At 53.0% G+C, this 15,240-nt stretch overlaps 1 long non-coding RNA gene across 1 annotated transcript in view; it reads right to left on the reverse strand.

The window, feature by feature from the left end:
- The window catches only part of LOC105071607 (negative regulator of P-body association), a 208,331-nt gene that overhangs the window by 174,291 nt on the left and 18,800 nt on the right, over positions 1–15,240 (reverse strand). The window lies entirely within an intron of this gene.

The raw sequence follows: 15,240 nt of genomic DNA on the forward strand, positions 1-15,240 counted from the left end.
CTGGGAATGCGTGTTTCACCCATTCTGAGGGCTGGCAAGGGTGTGTGGTGGGGGGAGGAGTCACAGGGTTGCGTTGTGTATTTATGAAAGCCCACGTGACAGTCTGTCAGTGTGCTTGTGGTTGTGTCAGAGTGTGTAGTGAGAGAGAGGGAAAGGGGAGGGGGGGGAAAGGGGAGAGAGAGAGATGGGGAAAGGGGAGAGAGAGAGAGAGACATAGAGAGAGACACAGAGAGACACAGAGAGAAAGAGAGAGAGAGACACAGGGGGCGCGCGCGCACACGTATGTACCTGCGAGCATGCCCGTGTTCGGTGCTTCCCTGTCTGTGTGCCTGTGTGGCCATGGGTACCCCGGGGTGGCTGTGGGCGTGGGTGTTGAGGACCCGGTCCTGTGAGCGCTCGCCCCACCGGTGCAAGCCCCCGGGCTTGTGGAAACAGAGGCGACAGCCTGTACCTATAGAGGGCAATCTCTCTTGTTGTGTTCCAGCCACTGGCAATGGGAACCAAAGGAAACCAACGGGGGCACGAGTTGAGGAGGCTCCTACTGACTCAAGTTTACACTTCAGGAGCTTCCATAAAGAGAACACCTGCCAGGAATGAGTTCATGACTCGCCTTCGTTGCAAAGTTAACTCCTGGATCGTCTTTGCTTTTGTTTATGTTCCCTTTTTGACAATTGTTTGGAAGGACGTGAAGGATCTCCACCACTGGTGGGAGAAGGGGACGAGGGCTACCTGAACCTCTAGTGCCTTCTCCTAGGCCTGTGCCCCCATCCTCCTACGCCGCCCCCTCCCACGCAAAGAGCAGAAGGCAGAGGGTGGACCCTTAGGACACCAGGCCAGCTAAGGGTAGAAAGGAAAAGAGGGAAGCACTAGGTCACCACCACTTTCCAGTGCCGCCCTCAATGCTGTGTTGGATCCAGTGCAACGGCCCCGCACTGGGTCTTACATCACACACACAGGAGTGACCAGGAGACACAACCTGCCTACAGAACTGAGGACGGACACGCCCACAGGCCACCCCTTGTCCAGGGGGTCCCTCCCGGGTGCCATCGAGGGTTCTGAACCAACAGGAGTAGGACTGCGCGGCATTCAGAGGGGAAAAGGAGAGGCGCGGCCACACCCTGACGCCGGGTTATGTAACGGACACGTGGTGGGAAGTAGCAAACAGCCAGGGGCACGCACACAGGGCACAGAGAGGGTTAAGGGGACCCTGGGAACGGCAGCTTAAAAGGGGAAGGTGAGGGACAGGAGAGGGATGAGAGAATCCCCAGGTGATAATTCGGGCATGATCCGGAGGGGATGGGCCTGACTTCCCCAACCCACGCGGGTCATTTTCACTTCCACTGGCAAAGTAAGCTTATTGTCCCGGTGGATGCCCCCAGGCACCCGGCCAAGCCTGCCTTCCGGGCCGGAGGGGCGTCCACACCTGGAGGACTGACAGTCAGGAAGTGAGTGAAAGTCAAGAGCTGACAGTGGACAGGACAAATTGGAAGCGAAGGAAGGATTGTAGCAGAGGTGAAAAATGACTGATCTCCAGTGCACCGTGTCCCAAGTGGGCCGGTGGAAGCAGCTGGCGCCCCCTAGGGGAAGAGCCACCGGCCAAGGTAAGGTCTCAGTCACTTAGACAAGGGGTCGAAGCCTGACCAGAGCAAGGCCTCTTTTGCCATGCAGTAGCGCCCAACTGGGAAGGGCGCAGACAAGCAGAAAGGGGCAAGGAGGAAGCACAGGGTAACAAGCAAGGACGGGCAACCATCCCGTGCACTGAGGCCGGTAGGAAGAAGAGGCCGTGCGCTGGTGTGGGGGCCGCTGCGGATGTCTTTACCTGAATCGGATTCCCTGACTTCTCTGTCCCAGTCCGAGTGTGTGTGTGTGCGCGTGTGCGTGGGCACTAGGAGCCCCGGTTCAGGAATGTAAGCGCGGGCCGATGCAGGGGAAAGGTGTGAAACGATGCATGGAAGGGTGAACAAATAACCACCCCCTGATACCGAGAATGGGGATTCAAGCACTTTGCTGGTCCTGACCCACGCCCTCCGTTCTTCCTGCCTGGTCCCCAACTACGTGTCAGATGAGCCCTCATGCTTAATGTCTGGGAAAAATGCACCTCAGGCCCTCCCCGACAGGACAGCGCTGACTTTTCTTTTCGTGGGTTGCGTTCGGCCTGTTTGTCTGTCTGTCTGTTTGTTTTTCCCTCACCAATCAAAAATGCCAGCCTACTTCCTGGGATAGCTTGGCCTGGAAGATTGTGCGGAACAGCCAGTCCTCAATGCTGACTCAAGCTGCTTCTGAGTGTGGGAAAGGCCCCTGGGATCTGGATGTTTGTTCCTCTGAAGCTCCATTCCATTCGGTCTACACACCTAGGAAGACCCCTTTAAGGAACAAAGAAAGCCTGAAGAAACTGGACAGGGCCTTAGGAAATCCTTCCACATGTCTCCGGTCTCGGTCTCGGTCTCGGTCTCGGTCTCGGTCTCGGTCTCGGTCTCGGTCCTCTCTCTCCCCGTCTTATCTGTCTCTCTCTCTCTGTCTGTCTAGTCTCTCTCTCCTCTCTCCTCTCTCTCTCTCTCTTTCTCCCTCTCTCTCTCTGTCTCTCTGTCTCTGTCTCTGTCTCTGTCTCCCTCTCTAATGCTGGGAAGCAGGGGCTTGACACCCTTAAACAGTCACAACCACGGTGACCACCGCTTTCCCTTGCATCTGGGGACAGTATAGGCTGCCTGCAGCTTCGGTACACTGAGAATGCTGCCCACCAGGCCGGTGAACCAGTAAACAAAGTTTGTTGCCAGCCATCAGTCTTCAGCCACTCAGACTGCCCCCCAGCCCCAAGAGTGCCCACTGACAGGAATTCAGGAGGGGGAAAAACAGGATCCTGGCCCTGCAGAGTTAATACACACACGGAGGAATGATGTCAATGAGCCCGCACTCTTGCATCTTCCCCTATACAGAGAAGCGCTAAAAATCAGTAACTAGAGACGTCTGACTTGTGTGGTTACCAGTGATCTTCAGATGCTCCACTCTAGGTTCTTTTGTTCTCTCTCTCTCTCTCTCTCTCTCTGTCTGTCTGTCTGTCTGTCTGTCTCTCTCTCTCTCTCTCTTCCCACCCCGCCTTCTTTTCCACAAAAACTCCTGTGAATGCTGTCTGCTGGCTCCCATAGCTCTTCAGAACTTCTCCTCAGAGCTACCTGAGAGGCTGTCTCCCTGGCCAGAGTTCTCAGTAAGGTCTCGGAATAAAACAAAAAAGAAAACCCTCAACTTTGAGGTTGTGCCTTTATCTTCTGTCCACACATCCGAACTTGCTCTGTATCAAGGCCCCTAATCCCTCCTGTTCACTGTTGCCTGGATACAGGGCATTCCCTTAAGGTGGTGAGTCCTCCTTCAGAAGTGGTGTGTGAGGTATGTTTAGGGAGGGCATGCGTATGTGGGTGTGGGTGTGGGTAGATGCATGGGCGGGTGTTCGAGGGGATCCGTAATTTCCCCACCAAGATCTCACAGGTGCTGTAGGGTGAATACTTAGGCCAGTGTCAGGGCTTAGGGGGAGAAGCAGAGACATCTACACACCAGGTCAAGTCCGCAGCCTTCCTTCTGCCACCTGACCTTCGAATCCCAAGCCCCACCTCCCCTCCATCTCTCCTGGCACCCCCCAACCGCCAGCACCCCTCTCAACACCACCACCACCATCACCCACCACCACCGCCCCACTCCCACCCCACCCCCCACCCCCCACCCCCCGCCCGTTGGCCCCTAGAGGAAAATTCTCTGGAGACCTGGAATCCTTGGGCAGGACATGTGGTTACTCAGGCTCCTGGTGCAGAATTCAAGCCCTGGAGAACGGCTACCAAGGCCCATGGGCAGAAAGGCCCCGGAGGAGCGACTGGTGAACAAACCTATCCCAGGCAAAGTGGCCTTCCTCTTCCCCGGAAGACCCGTCCCCCTCCGAAAAGGCCCACCCCTGGCACGAAAGAGTGCTCTGGCTTCCAGGGAGGGTGGTAGGCGGTGGCCTCTTCCGGACCCTTGTGACACCGGGCACAACCCCATTCGACAGGAGGGGTCCACAACTTCTGGACCCCAGGGGGACCTGCCTGCCTCTGACCCACCCCACCTCTGGCCCACTGAAGCATACACCTTCAGGAGAAGGGAGGGTGCTGCCTTGGGTAGAGGTGCGGTGCCGACAAGTAGCGGCCTGGAGGAGTGTGAAGACACAAAGAAGAATGTGCAAGCCCAGTGGTGGGATCTCTGGAGGGCTGTCTTGTGTTCACAGTGAACCGGAGCTCGAGGAGAGTCAGGAGGAGCCTAGCTCCTTCTTGCAGGTTTGTGTCAAAGTGGCCAGTTTGGTAAGGAGCCCAGCTGAAGGTGACACGGGTGTTCTGTGAGCTGGACTATGTCTAGTGATGAGGAAACTGGGATCTGGATGCTGCTCCTGCTCTGGTCCTGGATGACTGTTTCCCCACCTCCACCCCACCCCCTCCTCTGTCTGGCAGCAGCAAAGAAGGAGAGGAAGGCTGGGTGGGGGCAGGGAAAGGGGTGACTGCCATTTCTGGAGCCACAGTGCCATCCAGCGGAACGCGTATCCGAAAAGCCCAGGCAGCGGCGACCTGTCTTCCGCCAGGCACAGGGGCAGTCGAGGCTGTGCGGGACTGTCTGCGCTCTGCAGGAGCCCGGGGCTTCCCTGACCAGGGTTCAGAGGCCTGGAGGGCCCTGTGCCTGCCAGCGAGACCCTGTGGGGAGGCAGGAGCTCTGGGAGCCCTGGACGCAGCAGGCTGCCCCACACCGACCAGCCCAGGGAGCAGAGCTTTCCGGTCCTGTCGTCAGCCATTCTGGGCTGTGACCCAGAGGGAGTCCTCAAGTCACCACCGAAGCTGCTGGGGCTGGGGGCATCAGCTCTGCTGTCGCTGCTGGGGAGCGCCGGGCTGCCCTGCCTGCAGGGCCACACTGGGGGCTCGGAGGCGCCTTTCCTCACCGGGAGCTGAGGGGCTCGGAGGTCCTGGGGCCGCCAGCGCCACTGGCACTTGGCAGTCCCAGGCAACCCGCACTGGCAGCCATCTTGGGCTGCCCCTGGGGTTGCTGAGGGCCTTCCCCGGCCTGGGAGCCAGGGCCCAGTCTCCACTCCAGCTCACAGGTGAAGGGGCAGCCAGCAGCCCGCTGGTCAGGCGCACCCTCAGGACACCTCCCCGCCCACCCCCGCTGGCCAATTCCTCCCCATTCCTGGGAGGGCCCCCCAGCGGGAGGGCCGGCCCAACTCCCTTGGACAGAAACGATCTCCGCTTGATGGCAGTATGGCTCCACAAATGACAACGCAACGCTTACCCCCTCCCCCACCCCACCCCACTCCACCCCGGGCGCCCCAACAGGACTTGGTCCTGCCCCCCATCCAAGCTGAAAACAAAACCAAAATCAAACCAAAACACACCCTTACTCGCCAATATGAGGAAAGAGAAGAAAAGGAAAGGAAACAAGCCAAAACAAAAACAGAAAGGAAAAATAGAGGAAACACGGCAGGCCACCAAGACCCAAGGTGACCAGCAAATGCACAGGGCAAAATGACCCCTGACCAGGGGGCTGGAAGCTCAGCAGGCCCTTCGACTTCCTTCCCTCCAACCCTATTTTTGCTTGGTCCCTGCTCTTGGGAGAGGGAAAAGGCAAAGGACACAGGCACCCACCCGGCAGGGAGGCTGACTCTCCCAGAGGCTTTAAATCAAACGACTTCTCCTGGACCAGGTGGCGGCCACCACTCTGGAAGACACCAGGCTGGCTGACTTGCACGTCACCCTTTGGCAGGACCCTGCTTCCTCTCAAGGCCTGGGGCTTCAGGTTGAAGGCACCACCTTGGCCTGGACCAACCAGGCAGCCAGAAAGGGCAGCTTGGCCCGGGAGGCTCTCCCCCAAGAGGGGTTCCAAGCTCTGGCTCTGGGCAGGCTCAGTCTGGCTTTGTTCTCAGAAGGCCACCACACCTCTCCCCTCCACACACACACACACACACACACACACACACACACACACACACACACACATACAGGGCCTCCCCACAAGGCCGTGATCCTGTGAAGGCCTGGCACAGACTCTCTTCCAACTTGGAGGCCCCATTTGCCTTAGCTAGACAAGGGAGGCTTCGGGTTTACACAGGCTGCTTGGGTTCACCTGTTGACATGGGACCAACTCAGGGACCTAAGAATGGCTGCCTGCCCCTTTTTGAGAGCGCATCTGGGAATGCGTGTTTCACCCATTCTGAGGGCTGGCAAGGGTGTGTGGTGGGGGGAGGAGTCACAGGGTTGCGTTGTGTATTTATGAAAGCCCACGTTGACAGTCTGTCAGTGTGCTTGTGGTTGTGTCAGAGTGTGTAGTGAGAGAGAGGGAAAGGGGAGGGGGGGGAAAGGGGAGAGAGAGAGATGGGGAAAGGGGAGAGAGAGAGAGAGACATAGAGAGAGACACAGAGAGACACAGAGAGAAAGAGAGAGAGAGACACAGGGGGCGCGCGCGCACACGTATGTACCTGCGAGCATGCCCGTGTTCGGTGCTTCCCTGTCTGTGTGCCTGTGTGGCCATGGGTACCCCGGGGTGGCTGTGGGCGTGGGTGTTGAGGACCCGGTCCTGTGAGCGCTCGCCCCACCGGTGCAAGCCCCCGGGCTTGTGGAAACAGAGGCGACAGCCTGTACCTATAGAGGGCAATCTCTCTTGTTGTGTTCCAGCCACTGGCAATGGGAACCAAAGGAAACCAACGGGGGCACGAGTTGAGGAGGCTCCTACTGACTCAAGTTTACACTTCAGGAGCTTCCATAAAGAGAACACCTGCCAGGAATGAGTTCATGACTCGCCTTCGTTGCAAAGTTAACTCCTGGATCGTCTTTGCTTTTGTTTATGTTCCCTTTTTGACAATTGTTTGGAAGGACGTGAAGGATCTCCACCACTGGTGGGAGAAGGGGACGAGGGCTACCTGAACCTCTAGTGCCTTCTCCTAGGCCTGTGCCCCCATCCTCCTACGCCGCCCCCTCCCACGCAAAGAGCAGAAGGCAGAGGGTGGACCCTTAGGACACCAGGCCAGCTAAGGGTAGAAAGGAAAAGAGGGAAGCACTAGGTCACCACCACTTTCCAGTGCCGCCCTCAATGCTGTGTTGGATCCAGTGCAACGGCCCCGCACTGGGTCTTACATCACACACACAGGAGTGACCAGGAGACACAACCTGCCTACAGAACTGAGGACGGACACGCCCACAGGCCACCCCTTGTCCAGGGGGTCCCTCCCGGGTGCCATCGAGGGTTCTGAACCAACAGGAGTAGGACTGCGCGGCATTCAGAGGGGAAAAGGAGAGGCGCGGCCACACCCTGACGCCGGGTTATGTAACGGACACGTGGTGGGAAGTAGCAAACAGCCAGGGGCACGCACACAGGGCACAGAGAGGGTTAAGGGGACCCTGGGAACGGCAGCTTAAAAGGGGAAGGTGAGGGACAGGAGAGGGATGAGAGAATCCCCAGGTGATAATTCGGGCATGATCCGGAGGGGATGGGCCTGACTTCCCCAACCCACGCGGGTCATTTTCACTTCCACTGGCAAAGTAAGCTTATTGTCCCGGTGGATGCCCCCAGGCACCCGGCCAAGCCTGCCTTCCGGGCCGGAGGGGCGTCCACACCTGGAGGACTGACAGTCAGGAAGTGAGTGAAAGTCAAGAGCTGACAGTGGACAGGACAAATTGGAAGCGAAGGAAGGATTGTAGCAGAGGTGAAAAATGACTGATCTCCAGTGCACCGTGTCCCAAGTGGGCCGGTGGAAGCAGCTGGCGCCCCCTAGGGGAAGAGCCACCGGCCAAGGTAAGGTCTCAGTCACTTAGACAAGGGGTCGAAGCCTGACCAGAGCAAGGCCTCTTTTGCCATGCAGTAGCGCCCAACTGGGAAGGGCGCAGACAAGCAGAAAGGGGCAAGGAGGAAGCACAGGGTAACAAGCAAGGACGGGCAACCATCCCGTGCACTGAGGCCGGTAGGAAGAAGAGGCCGTGCGCTGGTGTGGGGGCCGCTGCGGATGTCTTTACCTGAATCGGATTCCCTGACTTCTCTGTCCCAGTCCGAGTGTGTGTGTGTGCGCGTGTGCGTGGGCACTAGGAGCCCCGGTTCAGGAATGTAAGCGCGGGCCGATGCAGGGGAAAGGTGTGAAACGATGCATGGAAGGGTGAACAAATAACCACCCCCTGATACCGAGAATGGGGATTCAAGCACTTTGCTGGTCCTGACCCACGCCCTCCGTTCTTCCTGCCTGGTCCCCAACTACGTGTCAGATGAGCCCTCATGCTTAATGTCTGGGAAAAATGCACCTCAGGCCCTCCCCGACAGGACAGCGCTGACTTTTCTTTTCGTGGGTTGCGTTCGGCCTGTTTGTCTGTCTGTCTGTTTGTTTTTCCCTCACCAATCAAAAATGCCAGCCTACTTCCTGGGATAGCTTGGCCTGGAAGATTGTGCGGAACAGCCAGTCCTCAATGCTGACTCAAGCTGCTTCTGAGTGTGGGAAAGGCCCCTGGGATCTGGATGTTTGTTCCTCTGAAGCTCCATTCCATTCGGTCTACACACCTAGGAAGACCCCTTTAAGGAACAAAGAAAGCCTGAAGAAACTGGACAGGGCCTTAGGAAATCCTTCCACATGTCTCCGGTCTCGGTCTCGGTCTCGGTCTCGGTCTCGGTCTCGGTCTCGGTCTCGGTCTCGGTCCTCTCTCTCCCCGTCTTATCTGTCTCTCTCTCTCTGTCTGTCTAGTCTCTCTCTCCTCTCTCCTCTCTCTCTCTCTCTTTCTCCCTCTCTCTCTCTGTCTCTCTGTCTCTGTCTCTGTCTCTGTCTCCCTCTCTAATGCTGGGAAGCAGGGGCTTGACACCCTTAAACAGTCACAACCACGGTGACCACCGCTTTCCCTTGCATCTGGGGACAGTATAGGCTGCCTGCAGCTTCGGTACACTGAGAATGCTGCCCACCAGGCCGGTGAACCAGTAAACAAAGTTTGTTGCCAGCCATCAGTCTTCAGCCACTCAGACTGCCCCCCAGCCCCAAGAGTGCCCACTGACAGGAATTCAGGAGGGGGAAAAACAGGATCCTGGCCCTGCAGAGTTAATACACACACGGAGGAATGATGTCAATGAGCCCGCACTCTTGCATCTTCCCCTATACAGAGAAGCGCTAAAAATCAGTAACTAGAGACGTCTGACTTGTGTGGTTACCAGTGATCTTCAGATGCTCCACTCTAGGTTCTTTTGTTCTCTCTCTCTCTCTCTCTCTCTGTCTGTCTGTCTGTCTGTCTGTCTCTCTCTCTCTCTCTCTTCCCACCCCGCCTTCTTTTCCACAAAAACTCCTGTGAATGCTGTCTGCTGGCTCCCATAGCTCTTCAGAACTTCTCCTCAGAGCTACCTGAGAGGCTGTCTCCCTGGCCAGAGTTCTCAGTAAGGTCTCGGAATAAAACAAAAAAGAAAACCCTCAACTTTGAGGTTGTGCCTTTATCTTCTGTCCACACATCCGAACTTGCTCTGTATCAAGGCCCCTAATCCCTCCTGTTCACTGTTGCCTGGATACAGGGCATTCCCTTAAGGTGGTGAGTCCTCCTTCAGAAGTGGTGTGTGAGGTATGTTTAGGGAGGGCATGCGTATGTGGGTGTGGGTGTGGGTAGATGCATGGGCGGGTGTTCGAGGGGATCCGTAATTTCCCCACCAAGATCTCACAGGTGCTGTAGGGTGAATACTTAGGCCAGTGTCAGGGCTTAGGGGGAGAAGCAGAGACATCTACACACCAGGTCAAGTCCGCAGCCTTCCTTCTGCCACCTGACCTTCGAATCCCAAGCCCCACCTCCCCTCCATCTCTCCTGGCACCCCCCAACCGCCAGCACCCCTCTCAACACCACCACCACCATCACCCACCACCACCGCCCCACTCCCACCCCACCCCCCACCCCCCACCCCCCGCCCGTTGGCCCCTAGAGGAAAATTCTCTGGAGACCTGGAATCCTTGGGCAGGACATGTGGTTACTCAGGCTCCTGGTGCAGAATTCAAGCCCTGGAGAACGGCTACCAAGGCCCATGGGCAGAAAGGCCCCGGAGGAGCGACTGGTGAACAAACCTATCCCAGGCAAAGTGGCCTTCCTCTTCCCCGGAAGACCCGTCCCCCTCCGAAAAGGCCCACCCCTGGCACGAAAGAGTGCTCTGGCTTCCAGGGAGGGTGGTAGGCGGTGGCCTCTTCCGGACCCTTGTGACACCGGGCACAACCCCATTCGACAGGAGGGGTCCACAACTTCTGGACCCCAGGGGGACCTGCCTGCCTCTGACCCACCCCACCTCTGGCCCACTGAAGCATACACCTTCAGGAGAAGGGAGGGTGCTGCCTTGGGTAGAGGTGCGGTGCCGACAAGTAGCGGCCTGGAGGAGTGTGAAGACACAAAGAAGAATGTGCAAGCCCAGTGGTGGGATCTCTGGAGGGCTGTCTTGTGTTCACAGTGAACCGGAGCTCGAGGAGAGTCAGGAGGAGCCTAGCTCCTTCTTGCAGGTTTGTGTCAAAGTGGCCAGTTTGGTAAGGAGCCCAGCTGAAGGTGACACGGGTGTTCTGTGAGCTGGACTATGTCTAGTGATGAGGAAACTGGGATCTGGATGCTGCTCCTGCTCTGGTCCTGGATGACTGTTTCCCCACCTCCACCCCACCCCCTCCTCTGTCTGGCAGCAGCAAAGAAGGAGAGGAAGGCTGGGTGGGGGCAGGGAAAGGGGTGACTGCCATTTCTGGAGCCACAGTGCCATCCAGCGGAACGCGTATCCGAAAAGCCCAGGCAGCGGCGACCTGTCTTCCGCCAGGCACAGGGGCAGTCGAGGCTGTGCGGGACTGTCTGCGCTCTGCAGGAGCCCGGGGCTTCCCTGACCAGGGTTCAGAGGCCTGGAGGGCCCTGTGCCTGCCAGCGAGACCCTGTGGGGAGGCAGGAGCTCTGGGAGCCCTGGACGCAGCAGGCTGCCCCACACCGACCAGCCCAGGGAGCAGAGCTTTCCGGTCCTGTCGTCAGCCATTCTGGGCTGTGACCCAGAGGGAGTCCTCAAGTCACCACCGAAGCTGCTGGGGCTGGGGGCATCAGCTCTGCTGTCGCTGCTGGGGAGCGCCGGGCTGCCCTGCCTGCAGGGCCACACTGGGGGCTCGGAGGCGCCTTTCCTCACCGGGAGCTGAGGGGCTCGGAGGTCCTGGGGCCGCCAGCGCCACTGGCACTTGGCAGTCCCAGGCAACCCGCACTGGCAGCCATCTTGGGCTGCCCCTGGGGTTGCTGAGGGCCTTCCCCGGCCTGGGAGCCAGGGCCCAGTCTCCACTCCAGCTCACAGGTGAAGGGGCAGCCAGCAGCCCGCTGGTCAGGCGCACCCTCAGGACACCTCCCCGCCCACCCCCGCTGGCCAATTCCTCCCCATTCCTGGGAGGGCCCCCCAGCGGGAGGGCCGGCCCAACTCCCTTGGACAGAAACGATCTCCGCTTGATGGCAGTATGGCTCCACAAATGACAACGCAACGCTTACCCCCTCCCCCACCCCACCCCACTCCACCCCGGGCGCCCCAACAGGACTTGGTCCTGCCCCCCATCCAAGCTGAAAACAAAACCAAAATCAAACCAAAACACACCCTTACTCGCCAATATGAGGAAAGAGAAGAAAAGGAAAGGAAACAAGCCAAAACAAAAACAGAAAGGAAAAATAGAGGAAACACGGCAGGCCACCAAGACCCAAGGTGACCAGCAAATGCACAGGGCAAAATGACCCCTGACCAGGGGGCTGGAAGCTCAGCAGGCCCTTCGACTTCCTTCCCTCCAACCCTATTTTTGCTTGGTCCCTGCTCTTGGGAGAGGGAAAAGGCAAAGGACACAGGCACCCACCCGGCAGGGAGGCTGACTCTCCCAGAGGCTTTAAATCAAACGACTTCTCCTGGACCAGGTGGCGGCCACCACTCTGGAAGACACCAGGCTGGCTGACTTGCACGTCACCCTTTGGCAGGACCCTGCTTCCTCTCAAGGCCTGGGGCTTCAGGTTGAAGGCACCACCTTGGCCTGGACCAACCAGGCAGCCAGAAAGGGCAGCTTGGCCCGGGAGGCTCTCCCCCAAGAGGGGTTCCAAGCTCTGGCTCTGGGCAGGCTCAGTCTGGCTTTGTTCTCAGAAGGCCACCACACCTCTCCCCTCCACACACACACACACACACACACACACACACACACACACACACACACACATACAGGGCCTCCCCACAAGGCCGTGATCCTGTGAAGGCCTGGCACAGACTCTCCTCCAACTCAGAGATCTCATTTACAGTAGCTATACAAGGAATGCTTCTGAGCTACACATAGGCTGCTTGGGTTGAGCTGTTGACATTTGAGCAACTGAGGTAATGTCAATTGGCTAAGTATCTCCTTTAAAGTCCAGTTGAAAACATTTCTCCTTGTCCCTTTTTGTGGTCTGTGACCCTTATTTTTATTCCTATTATTCTGTGATACATACGTTCTCTGTTTTTTAAAATGCAGTTCATATTTGATTTTATTTTTCATAGGGTACTTTCCATTTTTTTTTTGGTTGTTTTGAATGCACATATTTGTGTTTGTATGTCTGAGAAAGAGACTTCTTTATTGTGCTTCCTTTTGATTGTGGGGAGATGATTATCAAACCTTTTACATCGTTCTCCATTTTCTTTACTCAGCAATTGTTTTGGAGTAATCATAATAAAAGTGTTTTTTCTTAAAGTTTTTTCTTCCTCCCATAGTATTATACTCTTTTTCTGACTCAGATGCCCAGAAATAATGAAATGATAAAATATCATGTATATTACTCAAAGAATCGGAAAGGAATGTTCATGGTTCAGCTATCCCTGTTATATTCACCACCATTAAAATCTGTCTCTCTGTATGATATATTTCCCTTCCCAAGTTCATTGTAGCATTATTAACATTAGTCCAGTATGGAAATAAACCATGTATCAGATGAACGATTGCTTGATGAAGGAAAAGATGAATATAGTGTAAGGATGTAGGTCAAGTGGTAGAGTGCATGCTTAGCACTAGAAGTACTAGATACCATGTTCCATCCCTAGTACCTCCATTAAAAAAGTAAATAAATTGTTCTCCCATCCAAAAATTAAAAACAAAATATGGGTGTGTATATATATATATATATATATATACACACACACATACTAGAATGTTATTAAGTCTTGAAAAAAGAGAAAATCCTGTGATTTTCGGTAACATTGTTATTCTATGACATGTTATGGTAATTGAAATGATCTAGATAGAGAGAGACCAATATTGCATGATTTCATCTGTGTGTGGAATCAAAAATTTTGAACTTATAGAAGCGGTGAGTAGAATCGTGGTTATCAGACACTCTAGGTTTGTGGAAAGGAGAATATATTGGTCACAGGCTACAAACTTTCAGCTAGAAGGTTAATATGTTCTCGATATCTAATATACAGCATGATGAGCATAGATAATACCTGAAATATATATATTAAAATGCATATAAATATATGTGTTATACTCTTGAATCTTGCTAAGAGAATAGAACGTTTTTTTCTTTTTTTTAAAATTAAACTTTTGGGGGGGGTATAATTAGCTTTATTCATTTATTTATTTATTTTAGAGGAGGCACTGTGGAGTGAACCCAGGACCTTGAGCATGCTAAGCATGTGCTCTACCACTTGAGTTATACTCTTCCCCCATGAGAGTAGGACTTAAAACTTTTTTAATTATGTGAAGTGATGGATGTGTTAATTACCTTGATTTTAATAATTATTTCACAATGTATAGAATATCACATTGTATTCTTTAAATATATGTAGTTTTTGTCCTTCAAAATAAGGAAAATATTGAAGGAAAAAATGAATGTATCATACAGTCGTCCTCCAATCTCAATAGGACACCCAGAGCTACAAAAATCTGGGAATGCTCATGTCCCTTATATAAAATGCCATATATATAATTTATATATAAATAATTTACATATAAATATAGTATATATATAATTTGCCTGCAACTTAAACATATCCTCAGGAATAATTTAAATCATCTCTAGGCTACTTATAATAACTAATACAATATAAATTCTATGTAAATATTTATCAGTACAATGTAAATGCTATGTAAATAGTTACTGGTAAGGTGAAATACAAGTTTTACTTTTTGAAACTTTGTGGAATGTTTTCACAAATATTTTCAATCCACAGCTGGTTGAATCCATGGATGTGGAACCCACTGATACTGAGGGTTGAGTGTATCCTAAGTGGACACCCATTACTAATGTGGAAATGTGGATTTTTTTAACAAATTACATCCAATATTTCTTCACCAATGTATTCTCATAAGACACATGTGTGAATGAGTTATTCCTACCAAAGATTGGTATCATTAACATTTAAAGTAATAGTTAGTCTTACAGGGGTCAAGGAGAATCTCTTTATTAAATCATTTTTACTGTTCAACTCTGTCTAGAGTCAGTCTAGATTCTTTTAAAAATCTTACATACATTTTTATTTTTCCACTAGTCTATTGTTTTATTCATAAAATCCACTAATGTGGTGTTGATTTTTCTCTCACTGTGAAATTATTTTTGACGTATTTTAACATGACTAACTCTTTCTTATAAGCTGGCCTTTGCTTATGGTATCTTGTATAAATATTTTCATATTTTACCTTGTTAAATGTTACTTTTTTATGTTTTCTGATTTTTGTAACAGACTTATTAAGAGTATTATTTTCCAAATGAAGAGTTATTCCTTTATTTCCTTTTTTATTCATTTGTGGAGAAATTCATTTATCAAAAAATTAACTATTTTAAAGTCAACAGTGGCATCTATTTTACTCAGAATGTTGTGTGACCATCACTTCTAATTCCAAGGCATTTCCAGCACCCAAAAGGAAACTCTGTATTCATTATGCAATTTTCCACTTCCCAATTACCCACCCTGCCCCTGGATGCTTTTCATCTTTACAGATTTACCCATTCTGCATATTTCATATCAATGGAATCATACAGTATGTGACCTTTTCTGTCTATCTTCTTTCCCTTAGCTTGTTCTTGAGTCTCATCCACATTGTAGCATGTATCAGCACTTCATTCCTTTTATGGCTCAATATTATAATATTAGATTTTATGTATGTACCACAATGTCTTTATCAATTCGTTCCTTCATTTGGGTTGTTTCTACCTTTCAGCCGTTGGGAAGAGTGCTGCTACGAATATTATTGTGCAAGTATTTGTTTCAGTATCTGTTTTCAATTTTTTGGAGTGTATATCT

The sequence above is a fragment of the Camelus bactrianus genome, chromosome X (genome assembly GCF_048773025.1).
Source record: "Camelus bactrianus isolate YW-2024 breed Bactrian camel chromosome X, ASM4877302v1, whole genome shotgun sequence".
NCBI classification, from domain to species: Eukaryota; Metazoa; Chordata; class Mammalia; order Artiodactyla; family Camelidae; genus Camelus; species Camelus bactrianus.